Source organism: Rana temporaria, chromosome 10, assembly GCF_905171775.1.
Source record: "Rana temporaria chromosome 10, aRanTem1.1, whole genome shotgun sequence".
Classification (NCBI taxonomy): Eukaryota; Metazoa; Chordata; class Amphibia; order Anura; family Ranidae; genus Rana; species Rana temporaria.
The window spans coordinates 56,995,844-57,016,238 of NC_053498.1; positions in this window are offsets into that span (position 1 = coordinate 56,995,844).

Below are 20,395 nucleotides of genomic sequence, written 5' to 3' on the forward strand. Positions count from 1 at the left end.
AAAAAAACTACAAGAGCTGAAAAGCAGATGACTGATGCAGTTACGTAATCTCAGCAAAGTAGACTTACTCGACATTCTGCACTTTTATTGAGAACTCCAATTGTGTGCCTTATTAGCAAGTGCTTCTATTTTCTTTTTTTTTGTTTCATAAGTTTTTATTGGGTGAATATGAAAGCATACAGGATACAGAAACTGTGAGTGGTATTTGAGTCATAACTTACTGAGCAGTACACAGTGGAGATTCTTAATCCTGGTCATCTTGCTAAACCCCACACCATGCCTAGATATGAACAAATTTGTACAGGTTCACTTCGCAAGTGGAGGGTACTTTTGAAGAGACTTTGAGGACCATATAGAAAAAAACTCCAAAACATTAATTTGTAATGGTTTTAAAAATACTATACATGAAGTAGAGGGTATCTTTAACCTCTTGACGACCGCGCCATAGCCCAAAGACGGCTACAGCGCGGTCGAGTTATTCTGGGAGGACGTCCCTGGGACATCTTCCCAGAATCTTGCTCCTGCATGCCCCCTGGAGCGCGCTCCCAGGATCATCCATGACCGCCGGGTCTAGAAGACCCGGCGCATCACGGATCGCGGTAAATTGCCGCTGATAGCGGCCGTTTATCACGTGATCGCTCCGTCCAATGACTTCCTCCCTCCCCTCTCTGTACCGATCGGTACAGTGTGAGAGGAGAGGGGGAGAACGGATGGCAGCAGCAGTGCTGTGGCTGGATCTGTGACAATTGCAGTCACAGATCCAGCCATCCATCCCTCCGTGCTCAGCCATCCCTGCCAATACACAATACACTGCAATACCCCCTGCCAATACTCTGCAATACACAATACCCTGCAATACCCCCTGCCAATACTCCGCAATACCCTGCAATACCCCGCAATACCCTGCAATACTCCGCAATACCCTGCAATACTCCGCAATATACAGGAAAAAGAAATCTCGCGCCAAATGAATTACACTAAATTATATACTTGATAAATCAAGTGACTAACTGAGTGAAGCTGCTCCCAAATAAAATCAGGTGACTGACTTGCATATATTGTATAGTGAGGTGAGGGGCGCTATATCAAAATAGTGGATGCGTGTCACAGTGTGCGTTTGAGTAGTACACAGTGTAACTGTGTACCCAAATCTATGTGAAAAACCAAACAGATTATAGTCTAAACTCTATAAGTACAATAGTGCCAAATACCGTGGAAAAAAAAAAAAAATGTAAAAGAATGTCCAGCAAATAAATAGTTAAGTGCAAAATGGATCCAGTGTTGTATCAAGTCCAGGTGCAAAATGCAAATAATCCAATCCCAAATCGCAGGGAAAAGTGCAAATGCTAAAGTGTTTGTGAATCTTCAAAATAGCCAAAGTGCAAGAAAGAAGTGATCCGCCTTCACCTATAGGTCACCAGAATAATAATGGATGGCTCCTTACCACACGGTGTTGACCAGATTACTTAAAATATGGTCAATCAGGCTTGTTTTAAATGAGGATCAGCAGGGTCTCATTGGATTCCAATGTCAGCGATTGCAGCAAATGGTGTACCAAGAAAGGAGAAGAGATAACACCATAGTGTAAAACCATTTAATATACGAAAGTTAAAATTACAATGCCAAATGGCCTCTTACTGTTGCTGGTGCCCGTTCCCGGCACTGAGGCTGTAGGTGGTGGGGATAGTAAGACAAGATAAGAGATGGCCGCGTCCTGGTCCACTAGCGTGCGTTCCACCGCTAGTTGTCCATCAACCAGTGAGACCGGAAGTGCGTGGCTATGCGTGCGCTCATTTACACTATGGTGGTATCTCTTCTCCTTTCTTGGTACACCATTTGCTGCAATCGCTGACATTGGAATCCAATGAGACCCTGCTGATCCTCATTTAAAACAAGCCTGATTGACCATATTTTAAGTAATCTGGTCAACACCGTGTGGTAAGGAGCCATCCATTATTATTCTGGTGACCTATAGGTGAAGGTGGATCACTTCTTTCTCGCACTTTGGCTATTTTGAAGATTCACAAGCACTTTAGCATTTGCACTTTTCCCTGCGATTTGGGATTGGATTATTTGCATTTTGCACCTGGACTTGATACAACACTGGATCCATTTTGCACTTAACTATTTATTTGCTGGACATTCTTTTACATTTTTTTTTTTTTTTTTTCCACGGCATTTGGCACTATTGTACTTATAGAGTTTAGACTATAATCTGTTTGGTTTTTCACATAGATTTGGGTACACAGTTACACTGTGTACTACTCAAACGCACATTGTGACACGCATCCACTATTTTGATATAGCGCCCCTCACCTCACTATACAATACTCCGCAATACCCTGCAATACTCCGCAATACCCTGCAATACTCCGCAATACCCTTGCAATACCCTGCAATACTCCGCAATACCCTGCAATACTCCGCAATACTCCGCAATACCCTGCAATACTCTGCAATACCCTGCAATACTCTGCAATACCCCGCAATACGTCCCCCCCCCTCCCGCCACCCTCCGGTGCTTCTACCGACTCACCGCTACGATCAAAGCCAGGATCTTTTTTTTTTTTATTTCAGGCTTCCCAGCCTAGAGGTGAGATGTGGGGTCTAATTGACCCCACATCTCACTGTAAAGAGGACCTGTCATGCCATATTCCTATTACAAGGGATGTTTACATTCCTTGTGATAGGATTAAAAGTGATCAAAAAATGTATTTTTGGGCAAAAAAGTGTCAAACTAAAATAAAGTAAAAAAAAAAAAATGTTATTGTTCAAGTGCCCCTGTCCCCGTGTGCTCGCATGCAGAAGCGAACGCACACGCAAGTCCCGCCCACATATGAAAACGGTGTTCAAGCTACACATGTGAGGTATCGCTGCGAACGTTGGAGCGAGAGCAATAATTTTGGCCCTAGACCTCCTCCGTAACTCAAAACATGTAACCAGTAAAAATATTTAAAGAATCGCCTATGGGTATTTTTAAGTAGCGAAGTTTGGCGCCATTCCATGAGCGTGTGCAATTTTAAAGGGTGACATGTTAGGTATCTATTTACTCGGCGTATCTTCATCTTTCATATTATGCAACAACATTGGGCTAACTTTACTGTTTTTTTTGTTTTTTTAAACGCGTCCGAAAAAATTGTGGTATGCATATACTGTGTTTGAGAAATAACCTGCTAATATGACAGAAATGAGAAAAATTTATTTTTACAGAATTTTCAGTCTTTTTTCTTTTATAGCGCAAAAAATAAAAAACCCAGGAGGTGATCAAATACCACCAAAAGAAAGTTCTATTTGTGTGAAAAAAAAGGAAAAAAAATTCATATGGGTGCAATGTTGTATGACTGAGTAATTGTCATTCAAATTGTGAGAGCACCGAAAGCTGAAAATTTATCTGGTTAGGAAGGGGGTTTAAGTGCCCAGTGGTCAAGTGGTTAAAGAGGCTGTAAACCTCTAAAAAAAGTCCCCCCAAAAAAAAACCACAAACCTGCAAGACAATGGCATAATGAGCTAGTATTACCTTAAAACAAAGCTGTTGTAGCGGTCCCTGGACACCGCTGTCAAGGCCGACATCTTTCCCGGATCTACTTCCGGGTTCATGGGCTCTGGCCCTGTGATTGGCCGGAGATGCAATGAGGTCACTCGATGTCACTCCCGCACATGCATGCGGGAGCCGTTGTTCATGGCACAGGCTCAGAAGGAACGGAACCCGCGGGACATTCCTTCAGAGCGCATGCACCAGTGATGTTACTGGCTGCATGCACTGGAAATATCTCCTAAACTGTACATGTTTAGGAGATATTTTCAATACCTATAGGTAATCCTTGTTATAGGCTTACCTACAGTATTTCACAAAGGTGAGTACACCCCTCACATTTTTGTAAATATTTTATTATATCTTTTCATGTGACAACACTGAAGAAATAACACTTTGCTACAATGTAAAGTAGAGAATTTACAGCTTGTATAGCAGTGTAAATTTGCTGTCTCAAAATAACTCAACACACAGACATTAATGTCTAAACCGCTGGTAACAAACGTTAGTACACCCCTAATGCCGCGTACACACGGTCGTTTTTTGTGATGAAATAAAACAACGTTTTTCATCATGAAAAAAAACTATGTTTTTCTAACTTCATCATAAAAAACGACGTTGCCCACACACCATTGTTTTCTGCAAATGCTCTAGCAAAGCGCGGTTACATACAACACGTACGACAGCACTCTGTTCCATTCAAGCTCCCATCTCATTACTTGCTTCTAAGCATGCGCGGGTTTAAAACGTCGTTTAAGCCCACACACGATAATTTTTTATGACAAAAAACGACATTTTGAAAAACGACATAAAAAATTGAAGCATGTTCAAATTATTTTTTGGTCGTTTTTTAGAAGACAAAAAACGATGTGAAGCCCACACACGATCATTTTAAATGACGTTTTTAAAAACGTTGTTTTATTTCATCACAAAAAAAACCACCGTGTGTACGCGGCATAAGTGAAAATGTCCAAATTGGACAAATTTGTTTATCTTGGTCTCATCAGACCACAGGACATGGTTCCAGTAATCTATGTCCTTAGTCTGCTTGTCTTCAGCAAACTGTTTGTGGGCTTTCTTGTGCATCATATTTAGAAGAGGCTTCCTTCTGGGATGACAGCCATGCAGACCAAATTGATGCAGTGTGCGGTGTATAGTCTGAGCACTGACAGGCTGACCTCCCACCCCCTTCAACCTCTGCAGCAATGCTGGCAGCACTCATTTCCCAAAGCCAACCTCTGAATAGGACACTGAGCACGTGCACTCACCTTTTTTTCAACCATGGCGAGACCTGTTCTGAGTGGAACCTGTCCTGTTAAACCGCTGTATGGTCTTGGCCACCATGCTGCAGCTCAGTTTCAAGGTCTTGGCAATCTTCTTATAGCCTATGCCATCTTTATGTAGAGCAACAATTCTTTTTTTCAGATCCTCAGAGTTTTTTGACATGAGGTGCCATGTTGAACTTACAGGGACCAGTATGAAAGAGGGAGAACGATAACACCAAATTTAACACCTGCTCCCCATTCACACCTGAGACCTGTAAAACTAACAAGTCACATGACATCGGGGAGGGAAAATGGCTAATTCGCCCAATTTGGACATTTTAACTTAGGGGTGCACTCACTTTTGTTGCCAGTGGTTTAGACATTAATGGCTGTGTGTTGAGTTATTTTGAGGGGACAGCAAATTTACACTGTTATACAAGCTGTATATTCACTACTTTTACATTTTAGCAAAGTGTAATTTCTTCAGTGTTGTCACATGAAAAGATATAATAAAATATTTACAAAAATGTGAGTACTCACTTTTGTGAGATACTGTATATTTGGACACGGCACAATTTTAGATTTTTTCAGGTACAGTATTTACCAATACATATTCTAGCTATTGTTATACAATGGGCTGAAAGTGCATACTCTCAGGTTTGAGTGTATGTACATCCAAATCGGAGGAAGTGTTTAGGAATTACAGCTCTTAAGAATAGCCATCTCCCTTTTCAAGGGACCAAAAGTAATTGAATAAAAATCTGTTTAATGGCCAGGTGTGGGCTACTGCTTTGTTAGTTCTTCATCAACTAAGCCGGTAAAAGGTCTGGAGTTGATTCTGTGGTATTTGCATTTGGAATCAATTGCTGTGAGCCTACATCATACATTCAATGGAGCTGTCCATGCAAGTGAAACAGGCCATTGTAAGGCTTCAAAAACGAAACAAATCCATCAGAGAGATAGCAGCAACATTAGCAGTGGCCAGATCAACAGTTTGGTATATTCTGAGGAAAGAAAAACACACTGGAGCTCATCAACATAAAAAGACCTGGACGTTCACGGAAGACAACAGTAGTGTTTGATCGCAGGATCCTCTCCATGTCCCATTTAAATGAGGCGCGCTCCCGCGCCGGCCGTACTGCGAATGCGCGAAGTTACGTTACGCCGAGTTTTGTGGATCGCGCCGGGTAAAAAAAGTTGCGTCGGGAAAAAAAAAAAAATTGAAAAAAATTTGACAGCGTCGCTCGGCATGCATTCCTGAGAGGGAGAACTCCATGCCAATTTTCAAATAAAAAAACGGCATGGGTTCCCCCCCAGGAGCATACCAGGCCCTTAGGTCTGGTATGGGTTGTAAGGAGACCCCCCCCTACGCCGAAAAATCGACGTAGGGGGTCCCCCTACAATCCATACCAGACCCGTATCCAAAGCACGCTACCTGGCGGGCCAGGAATGGGAGTGGGGACGAGCGAGCGCCCCCCCCCCTCCTGAGCCGTACCAGGCCGCATGCCCTCAACATGGGGGGGTTGGGTGCTCTGGGGCAGGGGGGCGCACTGCGGGCCCCCCCACCCCAGAGCACCCTGTCCCCATGTTGATGAGGACAGGACCTCTTCCCGACAACCCTGGCCGTTGGTTGTCGGGGTCTGCGGGCGGGGGGCTTATCGGAATCTGGGAGTCCCCTCAAATAAGGGGGCCCCCAGATACCGGCCCCCCACCCTAAGTGAATGGATATGGGGTACATCGTACCCCTACCCATTCACCTGGAGACAAAGTGATAGTTATTAAACACACAACACAAGGGTTTTTAAAATCATTTATTAGTCTGCTCCGGAGGCCCCCCCTGTCTTCTTTAGCTCTAATACCAGGGGGGGCTTCTTCTTCCGCTCTCCGGGGGGGTCTTCTCCGCTCTCCAGGGGTCTTCGTCTATCTTCGCCGCTCTCCGCTGTTGACTCGGCGCACCCCGGTTCTTCTCCAGCTGTCCGGTGCCTTCTCCTTCAGCGCTGGCTGCCTGCTATCTTCGTGTGTTAGCTCAATTACTAGCAGGCAGCCAGCGCGGTCTTCTGTGACGTCATCTTCTTCTCTTCTCTTCTTCTCCCTTCTTCCGATGTTGACCCGACGCCTCTTCTCGCTGCAATGATGGAAGCGCGCCTTGCATCCGATTTATATAGGCCTCACCGTCCCATCATGCTCCGGTAGGCACCCACCACGTGGGTACCTACCGGAGCATGATGGGACGGTGAGGCCTATTTAAATGGGATGCAAGGCGCGCTTCCATCATTGCAGTGAGAAGAGGCGTTGGGTCAACATCGGATTTTACACTTGCAAACTAAAACTTACGCCGAAAAAACGAAGCTGAAAAGCTTTGTGGATCGCCCTAAGTGCTAATTTGCATACCAGAAGTGGCATTTCGACTCGAAATGCCCCCAGCGGCGGATGCGGTACTGCATCCTAAGATCCGGCAGTGTAAGTCCCTTACACATGTCGGATCTTCTGCCTAACTTTGGAAAACTGATTCTGTGGATCAGTTCCAAAGTTAGAACCAGGGATACGACGGCTTACGCCGGCGTATCCCTTTTGAGGATCTGGCCCAGAGTGCACAAAAACACTTAAAAAAACATATTACCCAAACCTGTTCCGGTCTCCATTTCCCCAATTATTCACAAAATATTCAAAATATAGATTTCAGGTATGCATTTGGTAGAAATCGGCTAGTATTAGGACAGTATGTAGAGCACTTGAGTAGCCAGCAAAAAGAACTAGCCAAAGCAGGTTTTATCTTGCAATAAAAATGTAGTGTGTATTTTCTGAGAGACAATAGCTACAAATATTGTTCAGTGGCTGGGCAGTTTAAAAGCAGCTTGAATAGACCGCAGAGGAGCTTGATAAATATCGTGTGACGAAAAGCATTGGGTGCAGCAGGGTCGAGAATACGGGATGCAGTTTGGCATCTTTGCTCTGGGCGCTGGATGACCTTGTCACAGCACTGGGGTTCAGAGCCAGACAGTGCAGGCGGATCTCTGCAGTGAAGTGTATAGCCCCATACACACCATTAGATTATCTGCAGATTTTTGTCTTCAGATTTACCAAAAACATATAATATGAGGTCAAACCTTAAGAGTTTCAATTTGTATGCAATCAGGCAGGCCCTTGTACTACATGGTTTTGGTAAATCTGAAGACAAAAATCTGCAGATAATCTGATGGTGTGTATGGGGCTTATGACTTTAGCAGCACGCTGAAAGAGTGGCTGGTTCTATACTCGATTGTGAGTGATTGCCCAAGAAGCATCAGGACTGTGCATAACTGATTTTTTTCTGTGTTATATCTCTTACTGTCTTTGCGCTGAATATGAGTATATAGATTTATTTACAATTAATGTTCTTATAAAACAATATTACACTATATGAGATTTCTTTCTGTGGTGGCAATCCATCCTCCCTGGAACTCAGAGTGGACTCAAATTCAGTCAGTGTTTCATTCAAGCTTATTTGGCTATCTTGAGAAAAAACAGACATGGTTTAGTGGTGAATGTGGTTCCTACCGTATGTTGAAGGGATCAATATGGATTGGTGGTGGCATTTATGAAGAGTCACTGGGTGAATTGTTATGTCTTCAGCAAGGACTTTGTTAACAGAAGAACTTATGTTACTATTCTTTAATTGGACAAACATAATAATAATACCCTGTTCCTTTAAATAATGATAAACTGCATAGTGCTTGTGCGGTGTAATTTTTCCTTTTCTTAACTGTAAAAAACCTGGCTGATCCTGCCAGTTCCTGTGTCCCCCTGTGTCATGACCACAGTAATTATGGCTTGTGAGCCCTGTGGTCAGTTTACAGGTGAAACTTGAAAAATGTGAATATCGTGCAAAAGTTCATTTATTTCACTAACGCAACTTAAAAGGTGAAACCAATATAGGAGATATACTCATTACATGCAAAGCAAGATAATTTAAGCCGTGATTTGTCATAATTGTGATGATTATGGCTTACAGCTCATGAAAACCCCAAATCCACAATCTCAGAAAATTTGAATATTGTGAAAAGATGCAATATTCTAGGCTCAAAATGTCCCACTCTAATCAGCTAATTAAATCATAACACCTGCAAAGGTTTCCTGAGCCTTTAAATTGTCGCTCAATCTGGTTCAGTAGGAATCACAATCATGGGAAATACTGCTGACCTGACAGTTGTGCAGAAAACCATCATTGACACTCTCCATAAGGAGGGAAAGCCTCAAAAGGTAATTGCAAAAGAAGTTGGATTTTCCCAAAGTGCTGTATCAAAGCACATTAATAGAAAGTTATGTGGAAGGGAAAAGTGTGGAAGAAAAGAGTGCACAAGCAGCAGGGGTGACTGCAGCCTGGAGAGGATTGCCAGGAAAAGGCCATTCAAAAGTGTTGGGGACTTTCACAAGGAGTGGACTGAGGCTGGAGTCAGTGCATCAAGAGCCACCACACACAGACAGATCCTGGACATGGGCTTCAAATGTTGTATTTCTCTTGTCAAGCCACTCCTGAACAACAAACAACGTCAGAAGCGTCTTACCTGGGCTAAAGAAAAACAGACCTGGTCTGTTGCTCAGTGGCCCAAAGTCCTCTTTTCCGATGAGAGAAAAATTTGCATCTCATTTAGAAACCAAGGACCCAGAGTATGGAGGAAGAATAGAGAGGCACGCACTGCAAGATGCTTGAAGTCCAGTGTGAAGTTTCCACAGTATGTGTTGATTTGAGGAGCCATGTCATCTGCTGGTGTTGGTCCACTGTGCTTCTTTAAGTCCAGGGTCACCGCAGCTGTCTACCTGGAGATTTTGGAGCACTTCATGCTTCCTACCGCAGACGAGCTCTATGGGAATGCTGACTTCATGTTCCAGCACGACTTTGCACCTGCCCACACTACCAAAAGCACCAAAACATGGTTCAATGGCTGTGGGATTACTGTGCTTGATTGAGTGAGTGAAAAACTTATATAGCGCAACACATGCAAACTGAATCGCCTCTGGGCGCTGTATCCATTCTGTGAGTGAATCCCCTTGGCCTCAGAAGAGATTGGTTTTAATCTTTCTCCTAAAGGCCAAGTGGTCCGACTCCAATCGCGTGGTGGCAGGCAGACCGTTCCACAGTCATGGTCCCTTGACTGCAAACCTTCGATCTCCCTTGGACTTCTATCTGGCTTTTGGTGTCTGGACAAGGTTTTGATTGGTGATCGTAGAATACGATTAGGGTTGTGAGCTTTTATTTTTTCGCATAGGTATTGGGGGGCGTTTCCATAAAAGCACTTGTGCATTAGACAGAGTGCCTTGAAAGTGATCCTATCTGTTACTGGCAGCCAATGAAGGGATCTCAGTGAAGGCGAGATTGATTCCCATGTTTTTTTGCCAGTCACTAGTCGAGCGGCTGTATTCTGAACGACTTGCAGACAAGCGATTTGGTATTTGGGGAGTCCGAGATAGAGGGCGTTTGCATAGTCCAGTCTGGAATTGATAATTGTTCCCACCACGACTGCAACGTCTTCTTTCGGAATAAAGGGGGTGAGTCTGCGTAGTAGGCGCAGCAGATGGTGCGATCCGCTGACTACTGACCCTATTTGTGCGTCCATTGTCATGTTAGTGTCAAAAATGACTCTGAGACTTGACTTTGGCGCTAGGGGTAATGGATTGACCCAGAATGGGCGAGAGCGTCCATGTCGTAGCGGGATGATTTTTGCGGTTGGCGTGAAACAGAAGAAGTTCTGTTTTTGAACTGGTGAGTTTAAGATAACTCTTTGTCATCCAGTTTTCTATTAAAGAAAGGCATTTCTCTAGTCCAAGAGAATGATGCAGATGCGAAAATACAATTGTGTATCATCTGCATAAGAGTGATAAAGTAACTTCTGGTTACTAATGATTTAAAAAAGAGGGCGGAGATAAATATTGAACAGAACCGGCGACAAAGGGGATCCCTGAGGGACTCCACATGATACCATTCGTTTTTCAGAAGTGAAAGGCCCCAATTTCACTATTTGTGATCGGTTTTCCAAGAAGGAGGAGAACCAAGCTAAATCACATTCCGTGACTCTGGCTACTTCAGCTAGCTGAGTCAGAAGTAGTCCATGATCTACAGTGTCGAAGGCAGCGCTTAGGTCCAACAGTACCAGAAGACAAGATTGTCCTTCGTCTGCGGCCTCTAGAGCGCCATCCCATATTTTGAGCAGTGCCGTTTCTGTTCCGTGACCAGGGCGAAAACCCGATTAAAACGGATCGAGTAATTTTTGGGTGTCTAAATGATGTTGTATCTGTTGTACAACTTCTTTCTCCATTAGCTTGGAGAAGACATTTAGGGCTGTTATGGGTCGACGGTTGTTTGGATCTTTGGGGTCGAGGGTGGTTTTTTTTTAGAATCGGTTTTATTATACCTTGTTTCAGCAAGGTGGGCACCTTGCCCTCCTTGAATGATTGGTTTAAGAGCTGCGAGATAGCTGGTGCCAAAATATCGGCACACTCTTTAAGCAGTTTGGTGGGGATGATATCATTGGGCGCTGTGCTATTACGCAGAGTACCGATGATATTTTTGGTGGCCTCGATGGAAATGGGTTTTAGAAAGAATTCCGTTGATTGTGGTGGTTTTGAGTGGGTGTTTGGTTTGAGCTTTGGGGATGGGTTGATGAGGGGTCTATTTTGCTGAATGCTTACACGGATTCCTTCAATTTTATTAATGAAATAATCCGATAATTCATTGCAAAATTCTTGTGAGTTGGAATCGGGGGCCTCTAAACAAGCTGGGTTCATCATCTGAGTAACCAGCTTGTAGAGTTCGCGGGGGCGGTTTTGGGCATTTGTGATGATGTTGGAAATATGTTTTTTTTTGGCCATAAAGATTTCTTTGTGGTATTTCTTGGTGATTCTCTTATAAGTGGAGAGGTTTGCCTCTGAAGAGCTTCTTTTCCAAGCGGCTTCTGCTCTTCTACGCTCTTGCTTTAGCAACGATAGCTAATCATTGAACCAGCTGGCGTTGTTTTTCCGGATGCAAGTTTTGTGTTTTGGTGCTACTAAGTCGGTTGACTGTAGTAGAGCCTTGTTGATGGCGTAGATTGTTTCTGTGGCTGTTTGCTGTTGTTGGATTGTTTTTATTTTGTTCCCTAGTGTTGTTTTGAAGAGTTTCGAATGGAGCTTCTTCTGAGATCTAGTCCAGTGTGTTGTCACCGGTTTTATCGCATTTTTTGAGGGGGCGTTTTTGGTAATTATGAATTTAATCGCATGGTGGTCTGTCCATGGTTGCGGCTCATTTTCCAAGACGTCTATTTGCACATCTTGTTTGAAAATGAGATCGAGCGTATGACCTGAGGTATGAGTGGGCCCAAGTATTAGTTGCTGCAGACCTAATCCTTCCAGATGGTCGATACAGGCGTCGGCGACGGGGTCCAATGAGGAGTTTGCCCACAGGTTGAAGTCCCCAAGCATCAAGAAATGTTTGATGTTTAGGGTATAAGTGGAGATGAACTCCGTTAATGACGAGAGGAAGTGCGTTTTTGGACCTGGTGGTCTATAGCAGAGTAGGATATGGACAGTGTCTTGGGGGTTTGTTTGTATTTGCAGAGTTAGGGTTTCCATGAATGGCAGTGAGTTTTGAAGGACTGGTTTGATGATCGAGAGGTGAATCTTGTGGATCACCGCCAGGCCTCCCCCTCTTTGTCTCACTCTGTTTTGCATTTGAATGCAGTAATTTGCTGGCACCAGTTCTCCTAGAATGGTGTTACAGTCCGCTGTAAGCCAGCTTTCTGTAATAAAGAGGCAGTCTAAGTCGTGTTGTAGGATGAAATCGTGGATTTCTTGTCGGTGTTTTACTGCCGATCTTGTGTTGACCAAAACGCATGATATGATTGACCAGTAAACTCGCCTGAAGCGAAAACCCCATAGAGAATCTATGGTACATTGCCAAAAGAAAGATGAGAGACATGAGACCAAAGAATGCAGAAGAGCTGAAGGCCGTTATTGAAGCATCCTGGTCTTCCATAACACCTCAGCAGTGCCACATGCTGATAGCTTCCATGCCACGCCGCATTGAGGCAGTAATTTCTGCAAAAGAGGCCCAAACCAAGTACTGAGTACATATGCATGCTTATACTTTCAGAGGTTCGATATTGTTCCATGTACAATCTTTGTTTTTTTGAATGCATGTAATATTCAAATTTTATGAGATTGTGAATTTGGGGTTTTCATGAGCTGTAAGCCATAATCATCACAATTATGACAAATCACAACTTAGACGCATTACATGCAAACTAAGATAGTTCATCTCATATATTAGTTTCACCTTTTAAGTTGCATTAGTGAAATAAATTAACTTTTGCACAATATTTAAATTTTTCGAGTTTTACCTGTATGTGCCTCTGTCATCCGCAGTTTTCCTCTCTCCCTTCCCTCTCTCTGTCTGCCTGTGTGTGAGCCGCCCCTCCCCTTCTATCACCGTTTTGAGCAGCAGTAAAATTACTGCTCACAATCACTGCCAGCACCTTTTGCTAGGATAAAATGTACTATACAGTGTATGTCATTTAAAAAAAAATCTTTTTCTAAATACCCAATTTCTCCCTCGTCACGTGACCGCCCGGCAGACGTCAGAGGGAGATCTCGGCCCCTCCCTCTGTACAGCATACATCTGAGAAAGAGACCGGCGGGCAGCCACATGCCCGCTGATCGGCGAACAGAAAACAAATGTATTTAGAATAATAATAAAAAAAAAATTGACATACACTATAGTACATTTTATCCTAGCAGAAGGAATAGCAGTAAATGTGATCACTGCCTTTACAACCCCTTTTTGTTTGAAGATCACTGCAGATATTCAGCATACTTTGGGTTTTGGATGCTGAGTGGTGGTTCACACCATGCCCGCATATAAATCGCACAGGAATTTGCTGTGCATTCTGCAGCAGGTGTCAATAGAAAGTTAACTACACCCCAAACACAGGGCGTTTGCCCGCACCTGCCTGCTCTGGATTGCATGGTACTTTTGTACCATGTGATCCAGTTATAGTGCATTTTAAAAAGTAATGCATGCACTACTATGGTGCGGTACGATTTTAGCCTATCAAAATTAAAGAGTTGAATCTGCACTGCACAGAACCGCATGTGAATCGCACAGGAACAAAAAACACTGTATAGTACATTTTATCCTAGCAGAGGGGCTGGCAGTGATTGTGAGCACTGCCTTCACAACTAGGGTTGCCACCTCATCCCTTTAAACCCGAACACATATGAATTACACAGGTTCTGAGGTTAATTTAATGCAGATAAAGCACCAAGTGAGTTTAATTACCACCTTAATCAGCCACAGAACCTGTGTAATTAATATGTGTTTGGGTTTAAAGGGATGAGGTGGCAACCTTTTCACAACCCCTTTTTATTTAAAGATCACTGCTGATATTTAGCTAACTTTGGGTGTATTTTTGTATGCTGAAAGCCGGTTCACACCATGCCCGCATATGAATCCCACAGGAACTTGCTGTGCATTCCTGAGCGATGCACACTGCATGCAAAGCACACTCTATTTGCGATCTGCAGCGGGTGTCAATAAAAGTTAACTACGCCCCATACACAGTTCACAGTTTGCCTGCACCTGCCTGTTCTGGATCGCATGGTACTTTTGTATCATGCAATCCAGTTACAATGTGTTTTAAAAAGTAGTGCATTCACTACTTTGGTGCAGTGGGATTCATGTGTGAGCATGGTGTGAACTGGCCCTTATTATCACTCGGCTGCGGCTGCTTGATACTACAGTTGTTTAAATACATTTGTTCCTCATTAATCTACACTCAGTACCCCATAATGACAAAGTGAGAACTACATTTTTGAAATATCTAAATTTATTAAGAAGAAAAAAACTGAAATATCACATGTACTCAGGGCCGCCATCAGGGGGGTACAGGCATTACACCTGTAAGGGGCCCGGAGGTCCCCAGGGGCCCGGATGGCAACCCCCTTTAAAAAATTTTTTAGAGGTCCGGAAGTCCCCCAGGGGCCCGGAGGCCCCAGATGGCAACCCCCCTTTTTAATTTATTTTTTATAAAAAAAAAAAAAAAAATTATTTTTTAATAAAGGGCCATTTTTTTTTTTTTAGAGGTCTGGAGGTCCCCATATATATATTTAATTTTATTATTAAAGGGCTCAGAGGTCCCCAGGACCCCATGTGTGGCAAACCCCCTTTTATTTATAAATGTTTATTTTTTTATTTTTGTTTATATATTTTATTTTTAATTTTTTTTTATTAAAGGGCCCTGAGGTCCCCAGGGCCCTGGATGGCAACCCCCCTTTTTTTCATAAGACCCCATTCACACCTGAGCGACAGCCGCGTTCGGCGGTAGCGGCGTATTTTGCCGCGGGTGTGAAACTTTCAATTTTTTTTTTTTTTCAAAAGTCTTCCCATTGCTGTCAATGGGAAAACGCCACTGTCGCCTGAAAAAAAGGGTCCGGGACTTTTTTTCAGGCAACAGGCGTTCGGCGTCTATGAGATGTGAACCATCTCCATAGACAGCAATGGGAATTCTCCCCTCTAGCGGCAGAAGCGTCCGGCGTCAGGCGTTTTGTCGCTCAGGTGTGAATGCAGCCTTAATGTTTCATTTTTATTAACCACTTCCATACAGGGCAGTTATACACCCATCCATACCAGGCCTATTCTGGCACTTCTCTCCTACATGTACAAATCATATTTTTTTGCTAGAAAATTACACAGAATCCCCAAACATTATATATGTTTTTTTAGCAGACACCCTAGGGAATAAAACGACGGTCATTGAAACGTTTTATCTTGCACGCCATTTGCGCAATAATTTTTCAAACGCCTTTTTTTTGGAAAAAAATTGTTTCATGAATTAAAATAAATAACAAAACAGTAAAGTTAGCCCAATTTTTTTGTAAAATATGAAAGATGATGTTACACCGAGTAAATAGATACCTAACATGTCACGCTTTAAAATTGCGCACACTCATGGAATGGCGCCAAACTTCGGTACTTAAAAATCTCCATAGGCAACGCTTTGAATTTTTTTACAGGTTACCAGTTTAGATTTACAGAGGAGATCTAGTGCTAGAATTGTTGCTGGCACTCTAACGCACGCGGCGATACCTCACATATGTGGTTTTAACGGTGTTTACATATGTCGGCGGGACTTGCGTGTGCGTTCGCTTCTGCGCGCGAGCTACTGGGGACAGGGGCGTTAAAAAAAAATGTTTTATTTCTTTTTTTTTTTTTTACATATTTATTTATTTTTTTACACTTTTTTATTTTATTTTTATATTTTTTATTATCACTTTTATTCCTATTACAAGGAATGTAAACATCCCTTGTAATAGGAATGTGTGTGACAGGTACTCTTTATGGAGAGATGCAGGGTCAATAAGACCCAACATCTCTCCTCCAGGCTGGAAAGCATGAAATCGGTGAAAAAAAATTCACCGATCTCATGCTTGTGGTTGCTTAGCAGCCGCAATTGCGGCTTTGTTTACTTACGGGGACCCGGGCGTGACGTCATCACATCGCGCCCGGGTCCTCCGACGGTCATAGAGATGACTGGTGACCATCTGGTCACCAGTCATCTCTATGCTTCCTGCGCGCGCCGGACGATTCGTTCTCCGGGCCCCCGATGGCACGGGAGAGCCCGGAGAAGCACCGGATGGCGGCGGGAGGGGGGGGATGTCCCCTCCCGCCGCCTGTAAGAACGATCTAGCGGCGGAATTGCCGCTATGATCGTTCTTACGTTGTGCAGAATCGCCGGCAGGAGAGAAGGATATCTGAATGATGCCTCTCGCTGCAGGCATCATTCAGATATCCACCCGGAAAGCCCAGGACGTCATATGACGTCCTCCTGGATCGAGGAGGGGTTCCTGCCGCCGTCATTTCACAATGACGCGGTAAGGAAGTGGTTAAAGGGCCCAGAGGTCCCGGTTGGCAACCCCCCTTTTTTGTAATTTCTTTTTATATATATATATATATATATATATACACACACACATTTATATATATATATATATATATATATATATATATATATATATATATTATTAAAGGGCCCAGAGGTCCCCTGGGCCCCAGATGGCAACCCCCTTTTTTTTAAAAAATATATATATTTTTATTAAAAGGCCCAGAGGTCCCCAGGGCCCCGGATGGCTACCCCCCCTTTTTTTATATTTTTTTTTCTTTATTTCCTCTTTTTTGTGTAAAGGGCCCCCCCCGCTTCTCAATTCGCGGCAGCCCCCCCCCCGCTTCTCAATTTCAGGCGGCAGCACCCCCCCCCCCCGTTCTCTGCTCCAGGGGGCCCATGCCTGAAGCTGTGTAAGGGGCCCCATAATTCCTGATGGCGGCCCTGCATGTACTTAAGTATTTAGACCAGAGGTAGGCAACCGTAAAGAGGTGGAGATCTACCTGAACAACATGGGAGAAGTCAAAGATCACCGGGCACAATGTCACCTCTTCACACCTGATTTAAACCTCTAATTGCCACACAACGTTGTACTATGCATTGCACAGCAACCATTGGTTTAATTCAGGTGGTGAGGAGGTAACATATTGCCTCCTCACCACCTGTCAAACACACTCGGATCCCTTTTTCGGAGGCGCAGCAGTGCCTACATTTAGGATATGCCCTTTGTGGCATTTGGCAGTTCAGCAGTGTAAAACCAGCGCTATACTATTATGCCCAGTGTATTGTTTCACACTGACCTGAAGATCTCTTCTTTCCTGCTGCTGGCACCACTCTGGAGACCCCTAGCCAGGATAAGAGGTGGAATGCAGTTGGTATCACTTTGCATGGGACAGGAGACATCGGTTAATGCGGCTCTTGCTCTCTACTACAGCTCCAACTTTACAAATAGTCCCTCCTTATTGCACTCTGTTTGATGCTCTGGAATGGCGGGTCAGCAACCCTAGACCGCAATCTACCAGTCACCTGTCCCCGATCTACCGGTTGCTAGCCCCCGATTTAGATCCTTTACTCAGTACTTTGTAGAAGTGTCTTTGGCAGCAATTACAGCCTTGAGTCTTTTTGTATATAACACAAGTTTTGCACACCTGTATTGGGGGATTTTACACCATTCTTCTTTTCAAATCCTCTCAAGTTCAGTCAGGTTGGATGGAGACCACGTGCTTAGGATCGTAGTCATATCTGAGCTCCTAAGCGCTGTTGGACAGGTTTTTATTATGGATATCTCTGTACTTTGCTCCAGCTTTTTTATTATGGATATCTCTGTACTTTGCTCCAGCTTTCCTCAACCCTGACCAGTCTCCCAGTCAATACTGCTATAAAACACCCCCACAGCATTCAATGTTGGGATGATATTGGGCAGGTTATGAGCGGTGCCTAGTTTCCTCAAGACATAACATTAAGAATTGAGGCCAAACAGCTCAATCATGGTTTCATTAGGTATGAGCTTCGTGTTCGAGTCAAACTCACGTTCAACTCGAACATCGTATGTTCGACCGTTCGTGGAAATACAAACGTTACGTGCCGTTTGCGGCAAATTCGAGTGGCGTGTCACGGCCCATAATTCACTGCGGCATCGCAGTGCATTGCTGGCTGATGATTGGCAAAGCATGCACTATGACCCGCATGCTTGGCCAATCACAGCTTGCAAAAAACAGAGAGCCATAATTGGCCAAAGCCAGGGTGGCTTTGGCCAATTATGGCTCAGGGGGTTTAGTACACGCCCCACACTATAAAAGGCCGCCTGGAAGTCGGCCTTGTGTAGTGTGTTGCGGTGGTTAAAAATGGACAGAGAGAGTGTTATTTTTTGCAGTTAGATAGAGCAGGCAGGCAGGCTAGTCAGTTAGAGTTACAGTGTGTAGAGGATATATATGCATCCCAGGTGTTGTATATATATTTATACACTGTTATCTAGATTCAGAAAGAGTTAAGCCGGCATATCAGTAGATACGCCATCGTAACTCTGAATCTGCGCCGTCGTACATTTAAGTGTATTCTCAAATTGAGATACACTTAAATGTAGCTAAGATACGACTGCCTGCGCCATCGTATCTTATCTGTCTAGTTCCGCCGGCCGCTAGGGGCGTGAACGCTGAATTACGCCTAGAATGCGTAAATCAGCGAGATACGCCTATTCACGAACGTACGCTTGCCCGTCGCAGTAAAGATACACCGTTTACGTAAGGCGTTTTCAGGTGTAAAGTTAGTCCAACAAAAAGCTGGCTTAGTCAATGTTAAGTATGGACGTCGTTCCTGTGTCGAATTTTGAAAATTTTACGTCGTTTGCGTAAGTCGTCCGTGAATGGGGCTGGACGTAATTTACGTTCACGTCGAAACCAATAAGTCCTTGCGGCTACTTTGGAGCAATGCACACCGGGATATGTCCACGGACGGCGCATGCGCCGTTCGTTAAAAACGTCAATCACGTTGGGTCATGGTTTATTTACATAAAACAGGCCCACCTCTTCACAATTTGAATTAGGCGCGCTTACGCCGGCCCATTTACGCTACGCCGCCGTAACTTAGGAGGCAAGTGCTTTGTGAGTACAGCACTTGCCTCTCTGACTTACGGCGGCGTAGCGTAAATACGATACGCTACGCCGGCTCAAACATATGCCGCCCTACGTGAATCCAGCTATGTATTGAGTTTGGCTAGATCCGATCTTCCTAATATACTGACAGGCAGGCAGGTGATTGTGCTAGCTGCAGTATTCTCACGTGGTGTACTGTCTGTGTCCTCTGCAGTGTGCACCTAAAGCTACGTGGTGTGTGTACTGTCTGTGTCCTCTGCACAGTTTTTACCTAAAGCTACGTAAAGCTCGCGTTTCTCATATTTATTCCTAGAGGCAGGGATCTGATAATATTAATACCACAGGCAGGGGATCATTCTGCAAGTACTTTTACGTGGTGTACTGTCTGTGTCCTCTGCAGTGTGCACCTAAAGCTACGTGGTGTGTGTACTGTCTGTGTGCTCTGCACAGTGTGCACCTAAAGCTACGTAAAGCTGGTGTTTCTCATATTTATTCCTAGAGGCAGGGATCTGCTCATATTAATATTACAGGCAGGGGATCATTCTGCAAGTACTTTCACGTAGTGTACTGTCTGTGTCCTCTACAGTGTGTACCTAAAGCTACGTGGTGTGTGTACTGTGTGTCCTCTGCACACTGTGCACCTAAAGCTACGTTAAGCTGGTGTTTCTCATATTTATTCCTAGAGGCAGGGATCTGCTCATATTAAATACCACAGGCAGGGGATCATTCTGCAAGTACTTTCACGTGGTGTACTGTCTGTGTCCTCTGCACAGTGTGGACCTAAAGCTACGTAAAGCTGGTGTTACTCATATTTATTCCTAGAGGCAGGGATCTGCTCATATTTCCTGTATTAAATTGTACTGTAACTATAATGTCTTCCCTGATGTTGTAAAGCGCTGCGTAAACTGTTGGCGCTATATAAATCCTGTATAATAATAATAATAATAATAATATTAATACCACAGGCAGGGATCAGCAGGTATTGTCAGTATTTGTGCAGCTACATCTCCCTGCAGGCCATTAGTATGTCTGGAAGGACAACAAGGAGAGACAGAGAGTCACAAGCCGATAAAAGAGGGCAAGCAGGCTCTGCATCTAGAGGCAACAGTGCTGGTCATG